The sequence below is a fragment of the Pinus tabuliformis genome, chromosome 4_2 (genome assembly GCF_031772625.1).
Source record: "Pinus tabuliformis cultivar Carrire ecotype Pingquan chromosome 4_2, CPIR1, whole genome shotgun sequence".
Classification (NCBI taxonomy): Eukaryota; Viridiplantae; Streptophyta; class Pinopsida; order Pinales; family Pinaceae; genus Pinus; species Pinus tabuliformis.
Window position 1 is genome coordinate 640,008,974 of NC_142304.1, and position 13,655 is coordinate 640,022,628.

A 13,655-nucleotide genomic window follows, 5' to 3' on the forward strand; every position below is an offset into this window, starting at 1 on the left:
CACAAATATTGAAAGATGATCTCCTAGTACATACAATGTAGTGTACTTAACAAGATGATGTACCTGGATTGACATATAAATGCAAGTAATTTAATATTCAATTAAATTACCCAACACCACACTTATCCACCAGGTCAAGGCTAATGTAACTATAGTTAGATCCAAGATGAACCAAAATAGAAACATCTTTATCAAAAATCTGACCTTCCTTATTGATAATAGATGAATGATGATCTTCCCACCTACTATCCATTGTCGCATAAATCTAAGGAATGCTATGACCAACATTCCCAACTATCTGTACCTCCTAAGCACTATGAATATGATGTATGCCACCCTGATGCTATGGAAAATCTCTCCTGCGATGCTCTCCACCACAATTGCAACATTGCAAAGGCTTCCTTCCATGACCTTTGCTCTGCTCCTCAGGCTGAGACCCACGTCCTTTGTCAACTACATTGAACTTCATGTATGACAATTCATGTTCCCTGTTACCTACATCCTTAGGTCTTCCTCATTTTTTATCCTACTTTTCCTTAATTTTTTCATTCCCCTTCCAATCATGCTTATGATCAAACTTATGCTTAGACTTCTCATAAAATTTCTTCAAATTTCCAACGACCGAGTCTCATCATACTCAATATAATCTATAAACGCTAAAGAAAACCTGTTGATGAATCTTTGAACCTTTATCTTCACATCCTTAATATATCACACATACCTCAATAGCTCTAGAAAAATAGTCGTACGTTCTTCATTTGTCATAAATCTCATCTTCATCTCATAGAATTCCTTATCCTTTCCATCATAATATGTCTTAGGCAAGTGATTCTTTCTGAAGAGTCTTTGAACTCATGCCAACTCAACTCATTTTTGTTTATCCCTCTGACACACTTCACATATTCCCATCAAATATCCACTTTCCCTTTCACAAAGAAAATAACTATCCTAGGTTGAATATTCTTTGTATAATCATGCAACTTAAAGAACTTCATCCCAAGTAGCCAAGATTCTACATCTTCTAGTTTCTTTAGATCTCCATCAAAGGTAGGAGGCTTGAATTTCTTAAACTCATCTAAAAATTAGTGATTCTCACTCCTCAAATAATGATGATAATGATGACGATAGTGATGTCTCTCTTAAAAATAACTAGAATAGAACCCATAACCACTACCCCTCCTGTCAAGTGTATCCATCCATCTACCACCTCTAACCCTGCCATCCTAACCTGACATGTTCCCTCTGTGAGAACTACTACCATATGTCCCATTTTTCCTTTCCTCCTATCCATAATTTATTCTTCATTGTCCCTATCTCTGTAAATCTTATAAGCTCTAAAAAATCACTCCACCTTTTCTTTTCCTCGACTCTGGAAAAACCTTTCCTGTGACTGAATTATCCTATCATTCCTTGCAACTTCTAATTTCTACCTTCATACTTCTCCAAGTATTTTCTATATCAGGAGAGTACTCTTTCCCATGTTGTTCAGCGGATCTGTATGTAAAGTCTCATGAATTGTAATCCACTATTCTACTTGTCATTTTTTATCTTCGTCTTCCTACAAACATACCATGTTAGATAAATGAAATATAAACATAATCAAGCATACCTTGTTGAAGTTCATGGGAGGTTATCTTGTCTACGCAATCAATATATATTAGAAAAACACACACACGAACACACACACACACACACACATACATATAATGAAATCAACATATCAAGCATCTCAACATCAACATCATGATCACAAAAGACTAAAACAATCACCATCACAGGGCATTCTCAACAAGCACATCGAAAACTAACATGCATGCATAATAATCACATCAACCCAATGTCTAGTGTTGCAACCTCGCTTTGATACCACTCTATAACCACCCCTCCCACATTTACCCAAATCCACATGCTTGCTAAGGTAAACATGATACAAGTATCACAATGACATGACCCGACCTCGAGTGTTTTAGTTAAGGAATTGGGGACTACAAACCGACCACAAACTAATATGCCACATGGACTACAAATCACTCAGGAGTTAGAAACCACCCTAGGTTATTAATCCTTGAGATTGAATCATTTTTCACTAACCTAACACCCCAACCTCATACTCAACAATGAAACAGTTTTGTTATAGGCCTTGAACTACATGCATGTGCCTCCTTCCATGAACTTATGGACTAAATTCACCACTTTACTGTGTGTGGTCCCAACATCTCAGCCACTTTTCTAGGCTTTCCTACAGACCACAAGCTATAACTTCCTATAGATTTCCATAATCATATTTCATATAATGACAAATCGAAATATTCAAACTTGAATTAGAAACTTGACCTAGACTACTTATAACACACTAGACATTTTGTCAAACATATGGAAAACTTATAAGATACATGCCATGAATGCATATTTGATCATCAATTGATAGTATTCATATGAGAATCACCAAGAAGGCACTAATACCTCTCTAAATAGCTATAATAACACTTGATATTGTAGGTTTTAACCCTCTACAAAACTTACCTACATATGAATTCTAAAAGTAGAAAATAAACAACGGTGATAGCATAAAACGTAAAACATATATACACAAAGATTTTAACTTGGATCCCAACACTGAGACTACCAGATTGATTTTTCATTATGTTCATTTCAATGTTAAAATATATATATACATGTTGAAGCATCCATAAACCCTAATCCATTAAATCTGGATTAGAACATAACCATAGTTTCCTTGAATAGATCTACAAAGTACCATGGATAGAAAACTATCATGCCCAAAACCATGTTCGAAATCCATGCACAAAACCATAGGTAGGTCCGCTCAGCTAATATAGGATCCAAAAATAAATTCCTAGGGCGCTGTCGTAGGCCCCGTGCAAAGAATATAACACAACCCAACATTCTCCCACTCGTTGTTTTCTTTCCTCTGGAGAGCTTAGTCATTGATCCACCCCCGCAACACCCATTATTTCTCTACACTAAGAGAACTTCTCAATGCTCACAGACTTTCTCATTGCATCTGCAATATTCTTCAAAGTGTTCACCATTACCAAAAACACCTTTTTGTCCTCAACGATATCCCTCAAAAAGTGATACTGAACATCAATGTGCCTTGTCTTTGAGTGATAAGCATGGTTCTTTGCCAAGAAAATTGCACTTTGGTTTTCACAACCTATCCTTACAACTCACTGTACTAACCCCATACTTGAACACAATCTCTCAAACCAAACTACTTCCATGCTTGCATGAGTGGATGCCATGTATTCTTCCTCTGTAGTTGAAATTGCCACTATAGACTGTCTCATACTCATCCAACTAGCTGCACCTCCAAATAGGTTAAACACATACCCACTTGTAGATCTTCTCTGATCTAGATCTCTAACCAAGTCTGCATCAACAAAGCCACAGATGTCCAAAACTTTATCCATTCTTGGTTTGCCTTGGTAGCACCAACCATAATCACTAGTGCCACGCAAATACCTGAAAACCTGCTTCACTATTATCCAATGCTATTCCCTAGTTTTGACATAAACTATCTCAATACTCCCACTGCATGTGTAATTTCTAGTCTAGTATAGACCATTTCCTACATCGCGATATTGGCTAAACTTGCATATGGTTCACGAAACATGTCTTCTTCCTCTTATTTTGTCTTGGGACACTATTCAACAGATAACTTTACACCTACAGGAATAGGAACCTTCACTGTTTACTATCGTGCGTATTTAACCTTTGCAATATTGTCTCGACATACTTCCTCTGGTTTAACCATAGCTTCCTCTTTTCCCAATCTCATTTAATTTCCATGCCCAAAATATAGTTTGCAACACCAAGATCTTTCATGTTGAATTTGGAGGACAATTGGGTCTTCAAATCCTGGATAATTTATTTGTCATTTCCAACCATCAACATAACATCCACATACAAGACCAGATATATAACACAGTCACCAACTAATTTGAAATACACACAATGATCTTCTTTGCTTCTTGTGAAGCCAAGTCCCCGTATAAATGTATCAAATTTCTGATACCACATCCTTGGTGACAGTTTTAACCCATATAGAAACTTTTTTAACTTGCATACCAGTTCTTTCTTACCCTTCACTACAAAGCCTTCAGTTTACTTCATGTAGATCTCTTCTTCCATATTCTTGTGAAGAAATGATGTTTTCAAATCCATCTATTCTACCTAAAAATCAAAAGCAACAACAACAGATAAAAGTAATCTAATAGAATCTACCTTAGGAACACGATAAAAAATATCACCACAATCAATTCTCGGCACCTTGCAATAACCTTTTGCTACCAACCAAGCTTTGTATTTCCCCACCTTTCCTAATGCATCCATCTTCTTCTTAAACACCCATTTTCTGCCATTGGGCTTCCTTCCAGCCGGTAGCTCCACCAGATCCAAAGCCTCATTTTTGTGCAAATATGCCATTTCATCAACCATGGCCTCTTTCTAGAGTTTTCCATCCTCTGAATCTACTACTTACCTCACAGTTCTTAGATCATCATCAGTAATAGATAAGTCACAATTTGAACAGAAAGTACATGGACTATAACTTTTTGGCTTTTGAGAGCCGAAGTTTTTGGCTCTTCATCTTCCGATTCCTCTTCTGCTAGAGGCTCTGATCCTTACTCCGTTAGCTCAAACTCTATCTTCTCAAGTTCCTTTGGCAGGAATTCATGCTTAATAACATATTTCGCCTCCCTAAACACCAGATCTTGACTGTAAATAGCCTTCCTTGTTTCTAGCTTCCAAAGCTTATAACCTTTTAAACCATCCTTATACCTAATAAAGATGCAATTTTCAGATTTACTATCCAATTTTTTTATTTTCTCCTTTGGAGCACGTACATATGCATTACATCCAAATACCCTCAGATGTGAAAGAGAATGTTTCTTACTAGTCAATACCTCTTGTGGTGTCTTATCCACCGACGCTGATGAAGGTGATCTATTGACTAGGTAACATGAAGTCTCCACTGTCTCTACCCATAATTCATGTCCTAACCCCGCACCACTGAGCATGCTTCTTTACTTTTCCATCAATTTCTTGTTCATTCTTTCCACAACGCCATTTTTCTTAGGCGTGTATGGAGTATTATTATGTTGTTCTATACCACATTCTTATAAAACTCTTCAAATTCCTTTTTGAAAAACTCTCCACCGTTATCTATCCTCAACGCCATTATCTTCTTCTCTGTCTAGTTTTCCACCAGAGCCTTAAATTCTTTGAACCTATCAAAGACTTCAGATTTCTTCCTGAGGAAATATATCCATGTATTCCTTGAGTAGTCATCTATAAATGATACATAGTGCATAGACTTACCCATTGATGGAATCAACACAAGTCCAAACACATCACTGTCCACAAGCCCTAATATCCATTTTGACCTCTTAGCACCAGAGGGGAAACTCACTTGATATTGTTTCCCATATACACAACTTTCACAGAAATCAAAATCCATAGAGAAATTATACATACCTTCTATCATACCATTACCATGAAGTATTCGAAGGCCCTTCACTCCAATATGTCCAAGCCTTTGATTCCATAGCATGGTCTTTTCTCGAGAGACCACTACATTTTCTGCTCCACTTTCAGGAACTGCAGAACTGTTACACCCATCAATAACAGTGCTACCTTGAAGCTTGTACAGAGTTCCAATCTGAACTCCCTGCATCAATACTAGTTCTCCCTATTCAATCTTGGAGGTATCTTTCCCGAACACTATTTTTACACCTCCATCATACAACTTTCTTACAGAAATCATGTTTCTGGCCAACGCAGAAATTGTAGAATAGCAAGAAGCATTCTAATCCTTCCACCTTGCAACTTCAACTTGACTCTCCCACGACCAACGATTCTAGCCTTCCTGTCATCCCCTAAGAATTCATCACCACCATCATATTTCTCATACCCACAGAACCACTCTCTATGGGGAGTGAAGTGAAAGGATGCATCTAAGTCAATCAACCATGCCTCATGATCTACAAGTGTAGTTGAAGAAGCGGTGAAGTACACATCCCCAACTTTATCTGAGTTGCTTTTAACATCTGTAGAAGGACATCATCATATCCATTTCCTTTATTAGGAGTTTTGATTTACAATCCCTTTTGAAGTGCCCTTCCTTTCTACAATTCCAGCACACCTTTACCGGTTTTCCTCATACAAACAAGGCATCACCTTTTTGACCCTCCATATTTTTCCATCTCATATGCTCTGACAGGAAGAATGAGACTATTTCATCAAACTACATGGCAATTTCATTCCTACCGATTGCAACAACCAAGATATCCCATGAATCTGGTAGTGAACACACCAAACTGATGCACTTATCTTCATATGAAATTTTAATATCAACAGATAATAACTGGATGATCTGGGTGGATATTGGTGGCCACCTGCCTATTCCACTTGGACCCCTACCATTGTTTCCTTGAATTTTTTAGTTTTCTTATTTGTAAAATAATTTACTATTTTTGGCATTTTTTTGGGTCCTTAACTTCTAGAGCCGTTTTGAGGCCCTAAAAGATGTTTTTTGGGAAACCTAGGGCCATCATGGGTTATGGACGAACATTGGCCATTCAAAATTTGTATTCCTTAGATAGATATTTCTATCGAGGTATTGTGCGTGTCAAACAAAGATCGTATGCAAAAGTTATGACCCCAGGAGGTTGCTGTACCAATTTACCCAAACGTGGCCCATAGTTTGTCGCTTCATCTCCTAAGGTTAGGTTTTTGGATGTTTAGGATTTTCCATTTCTTATCAATAATAAATAGGCCTTTGAGCCTCATTGTAACACAGTTCAGAGGCATGTATCTACCACATGTCTTCTCAAAGATAAGTACCATTGCCCGAGCTAGTCTAATTTCAATTCTCTTTGTAGGCATATTTCAGTGTTTGATATTTATGAAATGAAGATTTATTTCTACTGATCTCTTTACTTATGGTTATATATTTAATTTTTTGCATTACTATTTAAATCTAGATCAGTGGTATTAGAGTGGTTTTCTCTTTCTCTACTTTTATTTACATGTCCCCAAGAAGGTTAGGATATAAGGAGTTAGGGCTTGAACTGGTCGAACCTTCGCAAGACCAACCTCACAAATCCTGACAGCCTCCCATGGCGGATGAAAAGAAAGATGAGGGGGCATGATATCCTATCAAAATATTGCTCTAAGAATCCCTCGGGTGACAAAGGAATGCGATTATGGACAAATTTTCCTAGATCCTTCGGCGGCTACCCAGGGGCGGCACATCTACTTCCAGAAGCTACTCTAGAAGTGCCGCGCCCTTTAAGGTACAATTTAACTTTGACATTCCCATATTTGAGGGTCAGATAGATGTGGATGTCATAGATAAATGGCTAAATCTACTAGAGGATATTTTCCTATTCATGATTTTTTGAGCGAGGAAAATATCACTTTTGCACTTCTCAAAGTTACCCCCACGTCAAGGACTAGTAGGAAACCTACTGCCAATAGAATAATGAAAGTATGCCTTCACTGTTTTTAGTCGCACCCACTTGGAATTTATTCTAGGATACCATCAAGGAACAGTACTACCCTATTGGAAGCTATAAAGATAAATACATAAAGTGGACCATGTTGCGGCAAGGAAGGGACCAAGACGTGTCGGAGTTTATCAATATTTTTCATACTATTCACAACAAGTTGGGTATCAAGGATTCTGAGCAGAATTTATTTCTCAAATACCACAGCTACATACACAAGTAAATCTAGGATGAAATGGAGTTTGTGTACATCTCCTCACTTAGCACAATGTACCGATAAGCTGTCAAGATTGAGCAGAAGTTTAAACAAAAGAAGAGAGACTTTGGATCTGCTAATCCCAAGAACAAAGGGCAAAGCTAAGGCAGGGTGACCCAATACAAGCTGTTGAAGTTGCAAGAAAATAACACCACCAGGAAGTCAAAGAAGGACACAAGAAAGTGGTGTGAGTTCCATAAGAGCCCCACTCATAGCACAAGCACAAGTGAGTGTCGAGCCAAGTAGTCGCTAGTGGCCAATTTGAAAGCTTCAAATTCAGATTCATGTTCCAACCCTGAGTTAGAACCCGACAAGAGGAATGACTAAGGGAAGCATATTATTTATGTGGAGCCTAGCGCCATTGTTCGCACCACCAAGATCTAGAAGAATGAGCTTGGAGATCCAGAGAAGGGGGAGTGTCTCTTCCACTCACATATGTGGGTGAAGGGTTCTCCACTGCAATTCATTGTCGATAGTGGGATCCAAAAGAACCTAATTTAAACAAAGGTCATGAAGCAGCTGGGCCTACCAACCACATCACACCCGCAACCATACAACATCAGGTGGCTTCACCAAGGATGAGATCTATGAGTCCGCCAGCAGTGTCGCCTTCCCCTACAACATCAAGCCCTTCACAGATGAGGTATTATGTGATGTTTCACCTCTCGATGTTTGTGATGTATTATTAGGACAACAATACTTGTGGAGGTGACATGTTGTATATGAGTCTAAACCTTGCTCTGTAGTTATTTCTTTGGGTCATACATTATACATGATATTGGAGGTAGCACCACCTACTGCCACTTCTTTGATCTCTGCTGAGAAATGTAGCAAGATCATCTCCAAGAATAGGAAATATATTTTCTTTCTGGTTCACTCTCAAAGTAAGAGGAAGATCATGTAGCCACATCTATGGTCTGCAGGAAGGGTTCCTCCATGTAATAGAAGAAGGTGGATATGGTCATGAAAGAATATAGGGACATCTTCTCCTCACCCATAGGAGTACCATTGCACTGTCAAATCAGGCATTCATTCGATCTGACTTCTGGGGCATCTCTACCCGACGGGCTGATATATCATCATTCCATTTTCAAAAATACCAGGTACAAGCACTGACATGATCAAGATCGGGTGCCACACAAATTTTAGTTGGGCGATAAAGTCTGGTTGCATTTACAGAAAAAACGCCTTATAAGAGCCCATCAAAAGCTCAGACCACTCTGATATTCTCCTTACAACATTACCAAGGTGGTTGGAAGCAATGCTTTGGAGCATAACATTCCCCCATTCCTTGGCTTGCACCAAGTTTTCAATTTGACATCCCTCGACCATGCTTCCCACCATTACTAGAAACATCAGAGATTGCAGAACATCTCACCAAGGACCAAGTTCAGAGAAGTTTCATCATCTCATGGAAGAACTCAACACAATAGGGACCATTGATTCTTAAGGGGGGAGGAATGTTCTAGGTGGATATTGGTGGCCACCCACATATTCCACTTGGACACCCACCATTTTTTCTTTTAGTTTTTCAGTTTCCTTATTTGTAGCATAATTTACTATTTTTGGAAAATTTTCGGTTCTTGAACTTCCGGAGTCGTTTTGAGGTCATAAATGACCTTTTTGGTAAAAATTGGGCCCACATGGGTTGTATAAAAATGTTGGCCATTCAAAAGTTTTAATTGTCATATATATATTTGTAATTAGCTATTGTGCACGTCAGATGGAGATTGTATTCCAAAGTTACGATGTCGGGAAGTTGATGTACCAATTTACCCAAATAGCGCCCATAGTTTGGTGCTTCATCTCCTAGGGTTAGGTTCTTGGATGTTTACGGTTTTCCACTATTTTTCTAATAAATAGGCCTTTGAGATTCATTGTAACAAAGTTCAGAGGCATGTAGCCACCACATCTCTTCTCAGAGATAAGTTACCATTGCCCAAGCTAGTCTTATTTCCATTCTGTTTGTAGGCATATTTCAATATTTGATATTAATGAAATGAAGAGTTATTTCTACCGCATCTCTATATTTTTTCCTATATATGTAATTTGTTGCATTCTTGTTTAAATCCAGATCACAAGCATACCACAATATTAAATGTGTTCAGATGCTCTATCACCGAGTCTCCATCTTTTATCCTCAGGTTATACAAACTTTTTTGTAGGAACAGTTTACTCACCAAAGGCTTATATTGGTACAAAGTCCCTAACTTTTCTCGCAAAGCATTCAATGAAGCTTCCCCTAATACATTCAAAAATATTGAATCTCCTACACACAATCGTATTGTGCTGTTTTCCTTCCCATCCAACTTCACACAGTCTTCAGCTGACATGGTTTTTGGTTTAGTACCCGGACCTACAACGATCCACTGATCTTTATCCACCAGTAGATCCTCCAACTTGAGTTTCCGTAACTCAAAAATTTGACCATCAAATTTCTCGATCTCTATCCTTCCACTGCTTGCCATCTTCTTTCACTATAAGAATCGATCTCGCAGATCTACCACTAAACTGGGTCTACCACCAGGCTCGAGAAAAGCCCCTTAGTAGCAAAGGCATCCCCTTGAAGCCAAAACCATGGAAAATTTTAGGGGCTAATGTTCGCCCAGTGGGCTAATTTTCCATGATTTTTCCAAAAAAAAGATTCGCCAATTTCCAATTTTATAAAAGACAATTCGCCCAAATTTTAGAATATAAAATTATTTTACCTTAAAAATCGCCAACATTATAGAGTGACTATATATAAAATAATTATAAATTTGATTAATTTTACAAATATATCAATAAACATTTATAATTTGCATATTAGGGATTAGTGAGATTCGCCAATGTTTTAAACTTCAAGAAAATTTTCCATCCTTAAAATTTTCCTTGGCCAAAACATCTCTGATACCAAATGTAAGTTTTAACCCTGTACAAAAATTACCTGCAGACAAATTCTAAAAATAGAAAATAGACAATGGCACGAGCATAACACATAAAATAGATATACACAGAGATTTTCCCTTAGATCCCAAAACCGAGACTACCAGATTGACTTTTCATTATGTTCCTTTCAATGTTAAAATAAATATATATACATGTTGAAGTGTCCATAAACCCCAATCCATTAACCCTCGATTAGAACATAACTATAGTTCCCTTGATCGGATCTACAAAATACCATCAACAGAAAACTATCATGCAAAAACCATGTGTGAAATCCATGCACAAAACCATAGCTAGGTCCATCCACCTAATATATGGCCCAAAAAATATTCCCTGAAGTGCTGCCATAGAACCTGTGCAAAGAATATCACACAACCCAATATTCTACCACTTGTTGTTTTCTTTCCATGGGAGATCTTAGTCATTGATCCAGCCATGCAATGCCCATTGTTTCTCTAAATGGAGAGAACTTCTCAGTGCTCACAGAGTTTTTCAATGCATTTGCAGTATTATTCAAAGTGTCCACCTTTACCAACAATTCCTTTTTGTCCTCAACGATATCCTTCACAAAGTGATACTGAACATCAATGTGCTTTATCTTTGAATAATAAGAAGGGCTCCTTTCCAATAAAATTGTACTTTGGCTATCACAGTATATCCTTATAGCTCACCATACTAACCCCATACTTGAACTTAGTCTCTGCAACCAAACTACTTCCTTGCTTGCATGAGTGGTTGCCATGTATTCCACTTCTGTAGTTGAAAGTGCCACTACAAACTGTGTCTTACCCATCTAACGGACTCTACCTCAAAATAGTTTAAACACATATCCACTTGTAGATCTTCTCAGATATAGATCTCCTTCCCAGTTTTCATCAACAAAGACACGAATGTGCAAAAATCTATCCAATCATGGTCTTCCTTGGTAGCGAAAACCATAATCACTAGTGCCACGCAAATACCTGAAAACCCACTTCACTACCGTCCAATGATCCTTCCCTAGTTTTGACATAAACCTACTCAATACCCCCACTGCATGTGCAATGTTTGGTCTAGTATAGACCATTACATACATCAAACTATCAACTAGACTTGCATACGGAACACAAGACATGTCCTCTTCCTCTTCTTATGTCTTTGGACATTGTTCAGTAGATAAATTTACAACTACAGGAATAGGAACCTTCACCGGTTTACTATCTTTCATATTAAACCTCTACAACATTCTCTTGGTATACTTCCTCTAGTTTAACGAGAGTTTCCTCTTTTCCCAATCTCATTTAATTTCCATGTGGAAAATATAGTTTGCAGCACCATGCTCTTTCATGTCGAATTTGGAGGAAAATTGGGTCTTCAAATCCTAGATAATTTCTTTGTCTTTTCCAAATAGAAACATATCATCCACATACAAGACTAGATAAATAACACCATCACCAATTAATTTAAAATACACACAGTGATCTTCTTTTCTTTTGGTGAAGCCAAGTCCCTGTATAAATGTATCAAATTTCTAATACCACAACCTTGGTGATTGTTTTAACCCATACAAAGACCTTTTTAACTTGCATACCAGTTCTCTCTTAGCCTTCACCGCAAATCCTTTAGGTTGCTTCATCTAGATATATTCTTCCAAATCCTCGTGAAGTGTTGGCTTGTATGGGCCTTACCCAGGTTCAGAGGTGATTTAGCCAAACAAATCCTGGTACTATTGGCTCTTTCAGAAACACTCCGTGGAGCACACACTTAGGTCTCACCCAAAGTAGTATGGGAGGGTGCTAGAACTAGGTTTCTGCACCCTAGAGTTGTCTAATGGTTTTTGGGTGGTCCATGGTTTGACCCTGCATGCACGTCGCTACGCGCACCTATCAGTGCCTTGTAGTCTGCAAGGTTGACTTTGCGCAGCTCTGTTCGAGGCGAGATCTGTGTTATTACCCAATTTCCTTACTATTAAACTGATATTATCTGATTACTAACTTAACTGTATGCGCCCAATTATCCTTAACAGTGTTCTATATTCATATAAGTGAGCACGATAATCAAAATAGTATAAACGCATAGAAAATCATACAGAAACAGATACACAGTATTTAGAATCAAAATTCTCTTTATTATTCTTCTTCTTGGGTTATAGACTTAACTTCACCCTGCGCACTCAGCTACAAGAGTCTGCACACTCAGCTGTGGACTCTACTAGGCCTCTATGCACTCAACTGCAAAGCCTCTTCCTACTACTACAACCCAATACACTTAGACTTCTTCTCTATGCGCTACTAGATCATTACATTAATCCATATCTTGTTAATTCCTCTCTTTACAACTTAGAACCTTGCTCTATTTATACAATCCCATGGTCTGCAAACCATGGGTAGGCTGACATGACATTACATCACATTACAACACTTAGGGTGGACAACCCTATGACTCAATATATATTTCGCGCTCTGTGCCTGTAATTCGCGGAGTCTTACAACATATTTGACCAAAACATGGGCTTTGAGCCCCAAGACATGCTGTTGGGGAGGATTCCATGCCCAACATGAAGAAATGATGTCTTCACATCCGTTTATTCAACCTCAAAATCAAAAGGAGCAACAACAAATAAAATTAATATAATAGAAGCTACCTTGGAAATACGAGAAAAAATATCACCAAAATCAATACCCTGCACATGGGAATAACCATTTGCTACCAACCGAGCTTTCTATTTCTCCACCTTTCCTTCTACATTCATCTTCTTATTAAACACCCATTTTCTGCCAATGGGTTTCGTTCTAGCCGGAAACTCCACTAGATCCAAAGCATCATTTTTGTGTAAAGATTCCATTTCATCAACCATGGTCTCCTTCCAGAGTTTTCCATCCTCTGAATTTGTTGCTTCCCTCACATTTCTAGGATCATCATCAGTAAAACATAAAGAAGAATTTGAACAGAAATCAGAT